The sequence below is a fragment of the Epinephelus lanceolatus genome, chromosome 23 (genome assembly GCF_041903045.1).
Source record: "Epinephelus lanceolatus isolate andai-2023 chromosome 23, ASM4190304v1, whole genome shotgun sequence".
Taxonomy (NCBI): domain Eukaryota; kingdom Metazoa; phylum Chordata; class Actinopteri; order Perciformes; family Serranidae; genus Epinephelus; species Epinephelus lanceolatus.
In genome coordinates, this window is record NC_135756.1 from 2,141,540 (window position 1) to 2,157,500 (window position 15,961).

The following is a 15,961-nucleotide window of genomic DNA, read 5'->3' on the forward strand; positions in this document are numbered from 1 at the left end:
CCACAAAATATCTCCATACTGCTCGTCCGTAGTGATCCAAGTGTCCTGAAGCCCCGACATAAAAAGTTGTTTGGAAAAACGTCATTTGAACTCTGTTTTTAGCCTCATTGTAGCCTGTAGCTCTGACTGCCTCTCTGTCTATGTCGGGGCTTCAGGACACTTGGATCACTACGGACGAGCAGTATGGAGATATTTTGTGGTTTCAATTATGTGTTTTTGGACGTTTGAATCTGGGGCGCCGTCAGCCTCCATTAGGTGGAGTTGTGTTGCTACCTCCTCTCCCCTTGGATCTCTGCAAGTGATGTGAGGACTCTAAAACTTCACCTGAGCCTCCCTTGACATATGGGTGAGTAGATAATGGCTGAATTTTCAGTTTTGAGTGCACTATCCCTTTACGTTCACTGTGCAGGTGACACCACCTGTGCTTTAATCAGAATTCTGAATGCAGGCTTTTACTTTGGTATTATCAGATGGTGGTGTTAATATTTTTACTTACAGTTAGTAAAGCACCTGAATAATTCTTCCTCTGTTATAAACTGCACACCAAATTCTTTATATGTGTCAAACAAGAACTTTAATAACTAAAATAACATGCTAGGTTTAGTCGCACGCTCAAAAAAGTTTGTAGATATTTGAAATTGTAATAATTATTTAAACAAGTAATTCTCAAACTTCTCACTCAGCAGACACAGTCAGCATAATGTGTTCTTAGTTTAATTCTCATTCAGAGACTCCCTGCAGTCACAGTGTTGTCGGGCTGTTGTTGGTTTCATTCACAGTTTAGTGTGCGTCCTCCGGCGGAGCTCAACAACTCCACTTCCTGTGAAGACAAACAGCCTCATGAGTCACTTAAGCAGCCACCTGCATTCCAGTCCAACTGGTCTCTGACAGTGTCACAGTGTCGAGCCTGACTGACAGCACACTGACTGACTGACTCACTCACTGAAAGCATTTCTCTGTAACAACACTAACATTCCTGCAGCTCTGCCACACATCTCATTGGTTCATGAAAACACTGGTGGGCGGAGCCAAAGTGCTACAGTTACTGTCAGTAAAGCTGGACACACTGAGCCATCTGAGCCTGTTTCTGACCTGGGCTCGTCACCATGCCAGAATTTCAGTAGTCGATACCAACACCAGTGAATTTCCACCATTCTCAATGCTCATTCGATACCACGATAAAAATCAAAAATCAGAACTCACGTGTTTCTAAATTCTCTACTTTATTAAAACTGTTTCAAACTTTAACTTTAACTCTAAGGCCTCATTTACACTGCAAGTGATCCACGAGCGTAGCAGCAGCACACGTGTATTCACACCAAAACTGAACAGACGCGTCACGCATCACACTCCAATAAACCCCAAAGAAGAAGTGAGTTTGGACCCAAAGCCCAGGGTGGACAGGTTCGCGCACCAGTGATTATTCCAACGCTTGGAGAATTAATATTTAGCACTACAAATGGGTGAGTGCATGAAACATGTGCCTGTCAGGTCTCGAGATGTCTACGGTGGCCGAGAGAGGTCACAACACACGCAAACTCGTGTTTTTTGTTGAATACCGTGACCATTCGCTCGCAAGTCCCGCAAAAAAATGGGCATCTCTTATATTTTTGAGCTTGCAGCGTGACTCGAGCAGCGCGTAGAACGGATGAAGTGTGAATGCTCTAACCTGTTAACATGCTCGCCGAAATGAAAATGTGAGTAAACAGCGACCATTTGCAAGCGTTACACGAACGCATCACTTGAGACCCTCTCCACACACGACTCCTACTGCCTGACTTCGATGAGCCGAGGTGTTGTGGCTCCAGCAGCACTTGTAAAAGCCATTGTGTCTAGCAAAGATGATGGAGAACAGGCGTTCTTCTTCAGCACTCATCAGTTCCGACAGGAATCAACAAGACCCGCTGAGGGCAAAGTTGTATCCGGTACTTACGGTGCCGAGAAAAAACAGATACCTACGTATTTTTTGCGTGTTGGCATCGATTTGGTACAGAGGTATCGGTTCTCCTGACAACCCTATTCTGACCTTCAGTCTGAGCTGCACGACTCATTTCAGAGTCAGTTTCAGCTTCGTCAGGTGTTTGCAGAGCAGCGTAGGGCAGCTGTGGCTGAGCAGGTAGAGCGCCCACTAGTCGGAGGATCGGTGGTTCGATTCCCAGCTCCTCCTGTCCACATGTCAAAGATCCTGAACCCTTAAGGCCCTGACACACCAAGCCGGCGGTCGGCCGTCGACCAAAGTCGGGCCGTCGGTGAGCGTCTGTCGGCCTAGTTTTTGCGGTGTGTCCCGCACCGTCGGCACTTTGGCGTTGGCGGCTTTTCGGCCGATTGAGCATGTTGAATCAGCGGCGGAGCTTGTCGGTGAGAGAGATCACTCTGATTGGCTGTTCAGGTTTTATTTCCTCGCCCCTGTAGCGAGTGAATCTGCCTGTAGTGAAACCGGGGCTAACCGGTGCTTCCTCCTCAGGCTCCACTTCACTCAGCTGCCCCACAGACCCGCTGCTTCTTCACACTTTAACCTGAATAACAAACCGGAGCTAGCTGGGAGCGGCTAGCGGAGCGTTAGCCGCAGCATGACCGGAGGGAAGCACAGTCAGTTAGCCTCCGCTAGTCTCTGAGCTAGCCCCGGCTCTCCGTTTGGATCCAACCGGAGCACCGAGCCCTGGTTTGTTATTCAGGTTAAAGTGGGAAGAAGCAGCAGGTTTATCGGGCAGCTGAGTGAAGTGGAGCCTGAGGAGGAAACACCGGGACCGTCTGGATGTAATAGTCCGTGGAGGTGCTGCGGTGCTCGGCTGCACAGATAGGAAACCCCTCGGCTGACAGGATGTACCACTCTCTCACTCCGCTCTCTCTCACGCAGGCGCAGAACGTACGTGCTACTTGGCCGTCGGATGTAGTCCGTGTAGTGTGTTCAAATGCAACTGACACAGGGCGACGTGAGGCGACGTGAGGCGACGTGAGGCGACGTAGACGACGCACCGGTTGGCTTTCGTCGCCGCTAGTTCTTTGATGTCGGTTTGGTGTGTCCGCACCTTTAAATGCTCCTGATGGCTGTTCCCAGGATCAGAGCCTCTCTCTCTCTCCCTGTGTCTGCACTGTGGCAAACAGAGCGTCTGAACGTGCCACAGCAACATGACGCATCATGTGGATGGAAACTATGGAGGTCAGGTTGGTGGAGCTGTAGCAGCAGCGTATGATATAACCTCCTCCTTTAATGAACCAGAGAAACATCAGCATGTGAAGGAGGGGTGGGAATCAGAGGAGGATCCATGATACCGTGTTATTCTCGACATCAGAGACTCTGATTCATGGACACGTCTCATAATTGTTTTGTGACCTCGTCTGAACCTGAGCATGTGTGACAGCTTGGCAAATTGAAGTTCGCTATTGTCCCATGATGAGACTTGCTCTGTCCGTGGTCAGTTATCTGATCCAGACATCTAAAGTGCAACAACAGCCCAAACATTGTGTATGCAAAACTTTTCCCAAAACATTTGATTTATCCGAAACCATCTCCACTTCCTGTAAGCTTTTTTTATTTTATTTACCACAGTGTCATGAGCGTAGAGCCTGGAACGCTCACAAACATCTTTTTTCATTTAGTCTTTTATTAAATAAACAACATGTGATGTGTAAAGTGAGCCAGGCTAACTGTCCCCTCTGTTCCCAGTCTTTATGCTAAGCTAAGCTAACCGGCTGCTGACTGTACACACGTGGGAGGGATCACCTCTCAGCCAGTGAGACGTCCTAACATAAGTGTGACCAGGGCAACATGCCAGCACATTCCCAGGTGCTGAGTGTGTCCTGACTCCTGAGTAAAGTCCACCTCCAAAACAAACAGATAGAGAAAGCGAAATCAAGCTGCTCACAGCTCTGCGACCAAAGTCAGGACATGTCCATCTGAGAACACCTTGTTAACCTGCTGACCTCTCAACGTGAACGCCCTGCTAATGTACGCATGAACACAGGCCACTGCCTTTTGATATTCCTCCACTGTCGCTCCCTCTCTGTGAATTATTAAGTTGGCCGTGGTGTTGAATCTGCCCAGTAAGCAACCAGTTTGCCTCCAGGAAATATTTGTACGAACTCCCACGAGCTCCATTTCCGAGTCAGAGGAGAATGTGAAACCCTGCGCAGTGTGTCCCCGAGGCGCCTCGACGTAAAGCTCAGCAGCTCTCTGACTAACTTTAAAACACTAAACAGGAGATGGTGTTGGTGCTGCAGCTCTCCTGCAAATAGCCCCGCTGCTCGCTACACATTACAAAGGGATTTACTGAAAAGCTTATTCAAAAGAACACACTGTCTGTGGGAACATTAGAGCCGCTGCTGCCTTCGAAACATTAACTGAACAAGCCACAGTGATGAGTGTCGGACAGATCTTCATCACTGTGACACCACAGTCTGCTGCAAGTTACAGATTCTCCACGCACATAAACACACCTGATGCTGCAAAAACAGCAAATATTTCCAGGCTTCATGCACACAGAGTGGCTGCGGTGAATTAAAGCTGACAACGAAGTGTTTAAGCAGCCTTGAAACTGAACGCTCGGCTGATCGGAGCGTCATAACATCACACGAGCTGAGTCCAAACAGAGGCGAGCTGCTGCAGCTATAATGCTTTTATGGCTCCAGAGCTCAAGGTGCAGCATGGAGGCTACTCTAATCCATTAACTGACACCATGGGCAATTACCTCCCCATCATGTACAGCAATGCTTGGGAGCAGATGGCCAGCAGCAGCACTGCTTTTCAAAAGATTCATTTTTCCACACATGAGACGAGGGTTAATGTGTCGAGATGACCTCTGGAGACAAAGATTTGAATAAGCGGGATTATTATCTGCTGTTGTGACGCTTGTCTGATCAATGCCGCCATCACACACAGATGTTTGCACCACACAGCCTGTACAGTATGAGGGACGGACACTCCCTCACAGCTCACAGCGTTAAAATCCCTCTAACTTCCAATTATCCTCACTGGGATTGGTATGGATTTAATGAGGAGAATCAATGGGACATAATGGTTTGGCACAGGTGTGTGTGTGTGTGTGTGTGTGTGTGTGTGTGTGTGTGGAGTTAAACACTGGGAGAAGTCAGCCTGGTCTGGAATACATTACTGAAGCCGCTCAACAGGATCAGCCCACTTGCTGAGGCTCCAGATGTTGTGTGCATTGATTAGTCCCAACACATTCATGCACACACAGCCGCGCCAGATTCCGTTTAAAAATCTGGGAATTAAATATGACCTCACCTCTCAGCAAAGAGCACAGCCTCAAAGGGAGGTCTGAACTCCTGTGAGGAGCCATCACAGCCCTGCCTTCATTCGGCTCACATGCAAAACACAAGTACTGAAACACAGCCTCCCTGTGATGAACAGTGGCTGTACTCCATGCCGAATCACCAACACCTCGATGCTTTCTGTAAAACATCTCAGCTCGTGTCATGTGATGCCTTCACTGTCTGGCAGCACTCAATAAATAATTAAATTTAAAGTTCTATGAACAGGGTTTGGTGTGACATTCTAATACAGGTTGATTGCAGCTTGCATTGAGCCAATACCATAAGCGTTTCTCAAAATAACACACTGCTTAGTGGTCACTTCCTGTGCCGAATCATCAACACCTCAATGCTTTTTGTAAAACATCACACTTCATGTCATATGGTGCGTTTACGGTCTGCCAGCACTCAATAAATAATTAAATTTAAAGTTCTATGAACAGGGTTTGGTGTGACATTCTAATACAGGTTGATTGCAGCTTGCATTGAGCCAATACCATAAGCGTTTCTCAAAATAACACACTGCTTAGTGGTCACTTCCTGTGCCGAATCATCAACACCTCAATGCTTTCTGTAAAACATCACACTTCATGTCATATGGTGCGTTTACGGTCTGCCAGCACTCAATAAATAATTAAATTTGTAGTTTTACGAACGGAGTTTGGTGTGACGTCCTTTAAACAACTACTCCAGGTGTTGACGCCACAACTGCCCTGCATAACATGTATTGCTTTATAACTACTTGCATGAAATCAGTGCCAGGAGTTATTCTCAACATCACGCACCGCTGGGTGGACAGCTTGCATGCCGAATAACTCACACCTCAATGCTTTTTGTAAACCATCACAACTTGTGTCACATGGTGCCTTCACTATCTGCCAGCACTCAATTAATAATTAAATGTGTAGTTTTACGCACGGGGTTTGGCGTGACGTTCTTTACACAGCAATAAATAGGTCTTGGTGCCACTTGTCCTCCACAACATTGATTGCAGCTTCACTACTTGCATTAAATCACTGCCGTGAGCTTTTCTCAACGTAACGCACCACTTGGTAGTCACCTTGCATGCCGAATAACCAACACCTCAATGCTTTTTGTAAATCATCCCAACTTGTGTCACATGGTGCCTTTACTATCTACCAGCACTAAATATATAATTAAATGTGTAGTTTTACGAATGGGGTTTGGCGTGACGTTTTTTAAACAACTAATACAAGCGTTGACGCCACAACTGGCTTCCATATATTGATTACAGCTTGCATTGAGTCAATCCCAAAAGTTTTTCCCAACATAACACACGCTTGGTGGTTACTGTCTATGCCGAATTACTAACACCTCAATGCTCTTTGCAAAACATCACAACTCATGTCATATGGTGCCTTTAGCTGTTGGTAGCAGCCAATAAACTCTTAAATTTGAAGTTTTCTAAATGGGGTTTGGTGTGACGTTTTCGAACCAAGCGAGAGGGGATCGTATCGGGGGCGAGGCGTTGATAAGAAATCACGAGCGCCTTCCAGATCTTTAAAATCCTTTAAAGCTTCAGTGAGGATGGTTATGAAACTTATTAAACCTTTAAATATTAAATCTGATCTTACCTCAGGATGACGCGCAGCTCTGCGCTCTCTCTCTCTCTCTCTCTGTGCAGCTCTTTCCTCTGCTATTCCTCAAAACGTCCAAAAGTTACAGAAATCAAACTCGTCCCGTGAGTCAGCGGTGCTTCAGTAAAAAGTTCCCACATTTACATCCTGATGACTCGGACACGGACACGGACACGGAGCAGAGAGCGACTCGGAGCCGCAGCTGAAGTTTGACTCCAACAATATTCCCGACAAACAAGTAAAGAGCAGCTCCTCCGCGCTCCCCGCCCAGGAACCGGCTCTACACACTCCCGGTCCTCAGGTGCAGTTCACACACTCACACACACTCTCTCTCACACACACACGCAGGTTATAACGGCAGCGGAGTGTTTTCTGTGTCCGGTGCGACACACACTCTCACACACACACACACATGCAGCCGGTGTGCAGCAGGAGCTCCGCTGCTGACGGCGCGCTACGCAACAAAACTGGGGAGTATCAGGATGAGGCTTTTTCCTCCTCCTCCTCCTCTTCCTCCTCCTCCCAACACCAAACCCCCAGAGCCTGGAGGTTCACACAACCTGTCAAGTGACACACAGTCAGCTGTGTGTACCAGAAGTACACATGGTTTCCTTTCAAAATAAAAGCTGCGCCTCAAAGTCTGCACACATGGATAATGTCAGGCTTTATAAAACTCAGTGTAGTTCATGGGTCACACACAGGCCGGTGTACGTCTGTTAAGTCCGGTTTAAGTCGCACTAACATGTTTACGTGTATTTTGAAAGTCCGGTTTAAGTCGCACTAACATGTTTACGTGTATTTTGAAAGTTCGGTTTAAGTAGGACTAACATGTTTACGTGTATTTTGAAAGTCTGGTTTGAGTCGCACTAACATGTTTACGTGTATTTTAAAAGTCCGGTTTAAGTTGGACTAACATCTTTACGTGTATTTTAAAAGTCCGGTTTGAGTCGCGCTAACATGTTTACATGTATTTTAAAAGTCCGGTTTAAGTCGCGCTAACATGTTTACGTGTATTTTAAAAGTCCGGTTTAAGTCGCACTAACATATTTACGTGTATTTTAAAAGTTCGGTTTAAGTCGCGCTAACATGTTTACGTGTATTTTAAAAGTTCGGTTTGAGTCGCACTAACATGTTTACATGTATTTTAAAAGTCCGGTTTAAGTCACGCTAACATGTTTACGTGTATTTTAAAAGTCCGGTTTAAGTCGCACTAACATATTTACGTGTATTTTAAAAGTTCGGTTTAAGTCGCGCTAACATGTTTATGTGTATTTTAAAAGTCTGGTTTAAGTAGGACTAACATCTTTACGTGTATTTTGAAAGTCCGGTTTAAGTCGCGCTAACATGTTTATGTGTATTTTAAAAGTCTGGTTTAAGTCGCACTAACATATTTACGTGTATTTTAAAAGTTCGGTTTGAGTCGCGCTAACATGTTTATGTGTATTTTAAAAGTCTGGTTTAAGTCGCACTAACATGTTTACGTGTATTTTAAAAGTTCGGTTTAAGTCGCGCTAACATGTTTATGTGTATTTTAAAAGTCTGGTTTAAGTCGCACTAACATGTTTACGTGTATTTTAAAAGTTCGGTTTGAGTCGCGCTAACATGTTTATGTGTATTTTAAAAGTCTGGTTTAAGTCGCACTAACATGTTTACGTGTATTTTAAAAGTTCGGTTTAAGTCGCGCTAACATGTTTATGTGTATTTTAAAAGTCTGGTTTAAGTCGCACTAACATATTTACGTGTATTTTAAAAGTTCGGTTTGAGTCGCACTAACATGTTTACATGTATTTTAAAAGTCCGGTTTAAGTCGCGCTAACATGTTTACGTGTATTTTAAAAGTCCGGTTTAAGTCGCACTAACATATTTACGTGTATTTTAAAAGTTCGGTTTAAGTCGCGCTAACATGTTTATGTGTATTTTAAAAGTCTGGTTTAAGTAGGACTAACATCTTTACGTGTATTTTGAAAGTCCGGTTTAAGTCACACTAACATGTTTACGTGTGTTTTAAAAGTCCGGTTTAAGTAGGACTAACATATTTACGTGTATTTTGAAAGTCCGGTTTAAGTCGCGCTAACATGTTTACATGTATTTTAAAAGTCTGGTTTAAGTAGGACTAACATGTTTACGTGTATTTTGAAAGTACGGTTTAAGTCGCACTAACATGTTTACGTGTGTTTTAAAAGTCCGGTTTAAGTTGCACTAACATGTCATGGAAACAGACTGAGTGACTTTTAGACGAGGGGACCAGCAGCAGTAAAACGTCAACTCATTTCCAAGTTTCAATCATATGTGTCTAACTCCAGCTGCAGGAAACATCTGTACAGCTGATACACACCTGCCGTCTGGAATAAAAACGAGCTGCTGACGTCCTTCAGCTGTCAAATTAGGCTGAACCCTGTGAGGTGAAAGTAAGAAACCAGCATCTTCTCACCTCTGAACAGATCTATATCAAGATTACGCTTTTAATTTTTAAATATGATTTATCTTAAATTCTAATAATGAAACATCAGGAAACACCACTCTGTCTTTAATGTGCAGCTGATGGACGTTGCTGTCACACACACACGGAAACAGAGCTGAGAAAATATATAATTATGGTAAATCAAAATATTAATAAATGTGTTAGAATGTGAATCAGAAATACTTTACTGATCCTTGAGGGGAATTTGTGATTCATTACAGTCGCTCCAATGTAAAGAAGAGAGAATTATAAGAAGTAAGAACAGAAGTGTGTAAATATAAAGCAATAAAATAACGTAAAAAACAAAATAAAATAAAATAAAATGAGCATTATGTGACAGTGTTTAACCCCGGTACTTAGGGTGTTGAAAATCTAAAAAATAAAACATATATGGTCACTGTGCTGAGGCTGTAGGTGTGATATTTTTAACTACAATATATACATCGATAGAATAAAACAAAAACTGAAGAGTAAACATGTATGTTCTGCATTGTCTAACTAATTATCAGTCGCTCCATAATTAAGGAACAGTTCACATCATTTCCTGTCGTTATAAAAAGTTATACAAACTGACTTTAATCACAGTTTCTGTGTGAAACTAGATTTCTGTAAGTTTACAGTCAAAACTAAAACAGGTTTTATTTTGAAAACTGCAACAGGAAGTGGTCCTCTGTGTGTTCTGTGGCTTGACAGCAGCAGATTAAACTCAGGGTTTAAATTAAAGACCATTAAAGAAAAACACCTTTGAACGTAAGAGGCCGATAAAGGTGATGTTCGTTAATGAAACATCGTCAACATTAAAATTCTGCTTTTAATTAGAATCAAGAAACAAACCAATCAAACTGTTGCTTTGCTTCAGACAGATGTTGTGTGATCCTCGTTAGATTAAGACCGTCCTGTAAATAGATTAAACACAGTTTAATTTACATCCCTGATCACTTGTTCAGACTCCCCGGGGTCATTAATTGGATTTATTTTTCATTTCATCCACAGATTTTCTTCCTCATCAGATTCTTCTGGTCAAATGGAGGCAGATCTTCAGAGCGGTGTGCAGAGCGGCCGCGCTGTCAAGCCCAGTTAAGCGTGCAGTCGCCCCTGCTGCTAATGCGAGCGCCTGCAGCGGCACAATGGAGGCTTTGTTGTTGGAGAATTTGTCTGAGAAGTAATCCTTGACCCTGGACCACTCAGAGGCCCGAGCCTTTGTTTCATAAGGCTCCTGAATGTTACAGTAGGGACCAGCGCTCTGCAGCAACTTAAAGTTAGAGTGAGGCGTGCTGCGGCTGATGTGTGTGACAGTATGTGAGAGCTGTGTGTGAATGTTTGAGTCACATTTTTGCTTTTTTAGATTTATATATTTTATTTTGACTACACCATCCTACAACTGGAAAATCTGGATTAATCCACCGCTGAAAATAGTGCCCCAGAAAAAGCACCATTTCCTCCTGTTTTGATGACGTTTATTAAAAACCATAGTGACCAGCTGTTTTGGGAAATAACCGAGAATTCAACAGTAATGAAATTGCACATCTGAGCTGTTTTTAAAGATAAACATTTCCAACAGGAAGTGAGAGCAACAGACAGAAAGTCACAGAGAGACAAACACATTTTTGTTTTAGGTGTGTTTATGGGATTTGTTGGCCTGAAAGATTTTACAGCATCAGAATTATTCTACGATATGGATCTGTGACGACACATCAGAGCGCTGCAGGGATGACGTGTTGTTTGTAGGCTGACACGGAAGTTGGCGTCGCCCTGGTTAACTTGTCAGATATCCAATGGAATTTTCCACAGTTGTAGGGTTAGAGCAGGGATACTGGACCTCTGCAAAATGACAGGAGGCTAGTTAGTAAATAAACATTACTAATCAATATATAAGATCTCTGCTGTGGGGTCGGAGGGACCCTCTCCTGGCTCCTGTTTTTATAAACAAGCTCTATATTGAAATATATTTTTTGTAGGTCGTTGTGTAAGTTAGCGTTGCCCTGGCTCCCTCGTCAAAAAGCCAACAGGATTTTCCCATTGGCTTTTGAATTATTGCAGAAAATAAACTCTGTGACAAACAAACATTTATGAAACTTACATGTTTTATTCAGTGAGATAATCATAACAAATTCATCTTCTCCAGTTTTGTGATTATTGAAGCCTTCACACAATCACCAGGAGTAAAAAGCTAACGTTAGGGTATAAACAAACCACACTACAGTCACGACTTAAAGTTTCTTTATGCTTCTGCGTACACTCGTACACTCGACGCAATGTGCACGCAGTTGCTGTGTGCCTATCATAGTTCTGCGTCCTGTTGGTCTATGTCGCTATGCAATTCCCCACCAAAGCGCTTGGGGGCGCTGTGTTCTTTTATAGACCTACCTAGGCCCTGTTTAGACGACAACTGTTTCTCTAAAAATGGAAAAGTCTGTCCTTTGCGTTTTAGAAAACTTTCGCGTTTATATGACGACGTTATTGAAACGATCTCCGTTCACACGGAGCCGCAAAATCGAGTAAGGTAAAGCTGCAGTGCGGAGGCTGCAGTTTCAGGACTGTTTAATTTTCCGAGCGGAGGCTGCAACCTGAAGTTTATTTTTGGCTGACTGGAACCGTAATGAGTATGTGCAGAAAGTCTCAGTTTTCAGAGGAACTGCATATTGCAAGTTTAGGGGGCAATCACACAGAAATGAGACGCTAGAGACACGGACGCTTCAAAGAAGCTTGAAGCGCTGGAAGTGCTTATTCAATGCGCGCTAGCTACTGGCATCTGACGCTCAAAAAGTTGAAAGTATTTTAACTTTTTAGCGTCTACGCACGTCTAAAAACGCACGTCTAAAAAGAAGCGTCTACAAAAATGTGTGTCTAAAAAGACGCTTGAACGCCGGTCAGACGCGCCGTATCATAGGAAAACTAAGGTTTTACCGGCATCGCGATTCTAGCGTTTCATCTTGGTGTGATCGCTCCCTTACATGACAACAGAGACGGTGCTGTTTCCAAAAAATTGCACTCTGGAACCCGTTTTCAAAACGTTGCGTTTTCAGGCACCCAAAACGCCGCTGTCATGTAAACGATCGGCCAAAATGCAACTATAGTTTACGGTTTTTGTTTGAAATCGTTGTCGTATAAACAGGACCCTAGACTCTGTGACGTCTGTGGTCGTTGCTCATTCATTGTTTGTTTATCTTCCAGCTTTGCTCAAGTCACAGTGAAGATGGTGACCGAGAGACAGACCGTTGCTGGAGCTCGAAATGATCGACAATGAATAATAAATGCTCTTATTACAAATGTTATGACGACGACGAAGAGAGGCGACTGCGCCGATGTTCTGTATGGCCGTTGAATGCTGTTGTGGTGCTGCAGCAGGAAGTGAAACCTTGCGAAATGCTGGAAATGATGTAGTTTGAAGGACCAATCATAGCTCTTGCAGTCTGCTTTGGGTCTGCGTTGCCTCAACGTGTGGTTACAATTTTTTTGAGGTGCATGTCGCGTCTCTGCGTCAGTCACAGAGGGACATGATGCCTCTGCAAAGCCCTCTGCATTGTAGGTACGCAGAAGCATAAACCTTGCTTTAGTGTCACCTCCACAACAAGGCTTGAGTCCTTGAAAGTCTTGAACGGGAAATCAGTCGTGTTATAAACTCACCAGCTGATCAGTGTGGCTGATAAACTGTCTGTTCATCTGACTGCTTCATTATCTGTGTGTGTGTGTGTGTTTATGTGTGTGTGTGCTGATCGTATGAACGTGTGGACAGTCTGCAGGGTTCACTGGTTGACTAAGTCAGCTGTTAGACACTGTTGGAATGAGCACTGTGTGTGTGTGTGTGTGTGTGTGTGTGTTTACACTGTCTCCTCAAACAAAGCACATGCAAATACGGTCTCACACACTCACGTGCACATCCTTTGAAGTGTTTCACAGACTGAACCCTGTCAGTACACATTATTTAGACGTGGGTCGCCACATGGGGAAACACACACACACACACACACACACACACACACACAGCTGTCCATGTTGTGTCTTGTGGACTTAAGCAAAGCCTGTTTGCAGTCTGTGACCATGTTCAGGCTCACCGACCCCGTCGCCAGGCAAGAGCGCCAATATTTGTCGATCCTGAAACACGGCGGACGTGTCCAGGACCCGGTTCTCAACAGTATCTGCACGTGACAGCTTCAGTGTGGTCAGAGAGACAGAGACTGTGGTTTGGAAAATGAAATATGCAAAATGTAAAGTAAACTGTGGCCTCTGGGCCACGATCAAAGATTTTATCTCATCGTTCTGATTTTAACTCTGAGTCAAAGTGAGAGGGTTGAGACTGACCGACACTTGACTCAGTCCTCATGTGGACAAATATTTCAAATATAAAGTGACACACACCAAGAACTCTAATGAGGTGCTGATCACTGATTGTTAAATAAAGTGACGTCAGTGTCAGGCGGTTGATGAACAGTCTACCTGTGACCACGTCTGTGTTATTTTTATGGGACAAAATTTCTATGAAAATCGTTTCAGAGTCTAGAAGGAGGTCGTGTTGATGAATAAATTCAAAGTTTTGACGGACAAGAACTGAAACTCATCCTCCAGACTCCACTGTCAGATGAAGGGAGGAGAATTATATGATGTCAGATTATGAAGTCCTTTAGATTCTACAATCAGCCATGTGTCAGCGATCACAGAGAACTCATGATGTCAGGAGGATAAATGTCACGGGGTGTGGCAGGACCCAAATGCACCAGTCTTTATTAAATATGAATATATAAATCATGACAGATAAATTCTGAACCAGCTGATCATGGTTTGTGTGTGTGTCCTCTGTAGTACCACTTAGTGAACACAGGAAGTGGTGCACAAATTGCAAAACATCATTTCCAGTGCCACAAAATCCTCGTACGAAATAACGTCCAAAGTTGGATTTATACTTGTGCGTCAGCTCCATGCAGAGCCTACGCACCTGGCCTACACTGTTGTGAGCATTTATACTTGTGTAGTGGTGTGTCTGTGTCACTCTGCAGTTACACCTCCAAAACACTAGTGGGTGGTGGAGGTTTCTGTGAAGTGCTGTAAAGATTAGTTGATTCAAAACACACATTAAACACACATTAAACACACATTAAACATGGCTTAATAGAGACAGTTTCAAACACAATCAGCTTCACTATAACTCGCAGCATTCACAGACAAACACTTGTCTTTATCTGGACACATTTTCCCCACAAATACAACATGCTAACATTATTAGCACAAGCCTATGGCATTTTACATTGTATAAATTAGCCTAGCAGCTAGCAGACTTTTCCTCTCCTCATTTGAAGCCAGGGACAACAGCAACATTTAACAAAGGTAACGTTACATAATTTGGCTCCATTACAACTCACAAGGTTCACTGACAAAACAACTGTCTTATACTAAACAAGTTTTCCAAACAAATACAGCATGCTAACGTTATTATTATTATTATTATTTTACATTGTATAAATTAGCCTAGCAGCTAGCAGAGATTTCCTCTGCTCATATTTCAGCCAGGATAAATCACACACAGTGTGTGGAGGCTTTATTGTCTTCACAATTTATTGTTTCTTATCTGTGAAATTAAAGTAAATCAAAGCTTTGTTTCCACTGAGGGAAATGGTTTCAGCGACGTGTAATTATGTTTCTGTGGAGGTGCTTGTCAGGCTGCAGCGTGGGCTGTATGTCGATGGAGAACCTACGCCGTAGGTATGGCGTTGATTCGATGAAGAAGTATAAATCCCGCTTGACTCATGCGTGCAATGTCCGATGGAAGCCGCATCAATCAGCGTCCCAGTGGTGCCGCCGACACTCAGGCATGTGCAAAGGTCCGTTTATCTCTGCTAGTGTTTTAATTTAGTTTTTTATTCCTGGCAGAACCACGTCCACCACAAATAGTTTAAAGTTTACACCTCAGTGTCAGCCTGAAGTTCCCAAACAGGACCGAACTAAATGTTCCATACTATGTGTTTGTGTGTGCCGTGTTTGGAATATGTGTCTCAGTAAAACTGCACGGACCCTTCAGCTGCTGCATTATAACTAATGTGTTTAATGCAGCAGGTCATTATTCACACCCACAGAGCTTTAGTTTAGATTCCAGCAGGGACCCCAGAGTTTCCATCAACACCACACACTCAGTGTTGAACTGTGTACGAAATGATGCACATTTACAATATTCCATTCTGCTCTGTGCTGCTGTGTGTCGACTGGAATATTTCAGTCAATATGGAGAGTGAGACGACATCAGGAGACGCATGATTCAGACTGTGCAGTGAGACGGACAATGTCCAACCCTGCAGACAGTTTCCTCCTACAAATAAAAAGTTCACAATTAATACGCCGCTAGTTAGCAGAGCTGTATCACAGGACGAGGTGTGTGTGTGTGTGTGTGTGTGTGTGTGTGTCTGGATGTCAGCAACATAATGAAAGAATCAGACACGTGCACAGACAGACCCCAGGTGCCCTCTGACTGGATAGGTGAGCTTTTTTTTCTTTCTCTTCAATAACTTTATATTTTAAGTTTTTTAATTTGGCTCACGGCTTCAACTCTCAATTAAAAGTGTGCTGTTTGCCCGACACCTGCATCTGAGTCCAGCTCCTCCCTCTACACCTGCAGCCACACTCAGATGGAGCGCCCTGCAGA

At 43.7% G+C, this 15,961-nt stretch overlaps 2 protein-coding genes across 3 annotated transcripts in view; one reads left to right on the plus strand and one right to left on the minus strand.

The window, feature by feature from the left end:
- Nucleotides 1–7,344, minus strand: part of LOC117249267 (plexin-B2-like) — a 266,340-nt gene extending 258,996 nt beyond the window's left edge. For both annotated transcript variants that reach the window (XM_033614805.2, XM_033614804.2), the window contains exon 1: nt 6,867–7,344. The gene's annotated coding sequence lies outside the window, so the exon portion shown is untranslated. The remainder of the gene's footprint in view (nt 1–6,866) is intronic.
- Nucleotides 1–15,961, plus strand: part of ncaph2 (non-SMC condensin II complex, subunit H2) — a 302,512-nt gene that overhangs the window by 238,501 nt on the left and 48,050 nt on the right. The window lies entirely within an intron of this gene.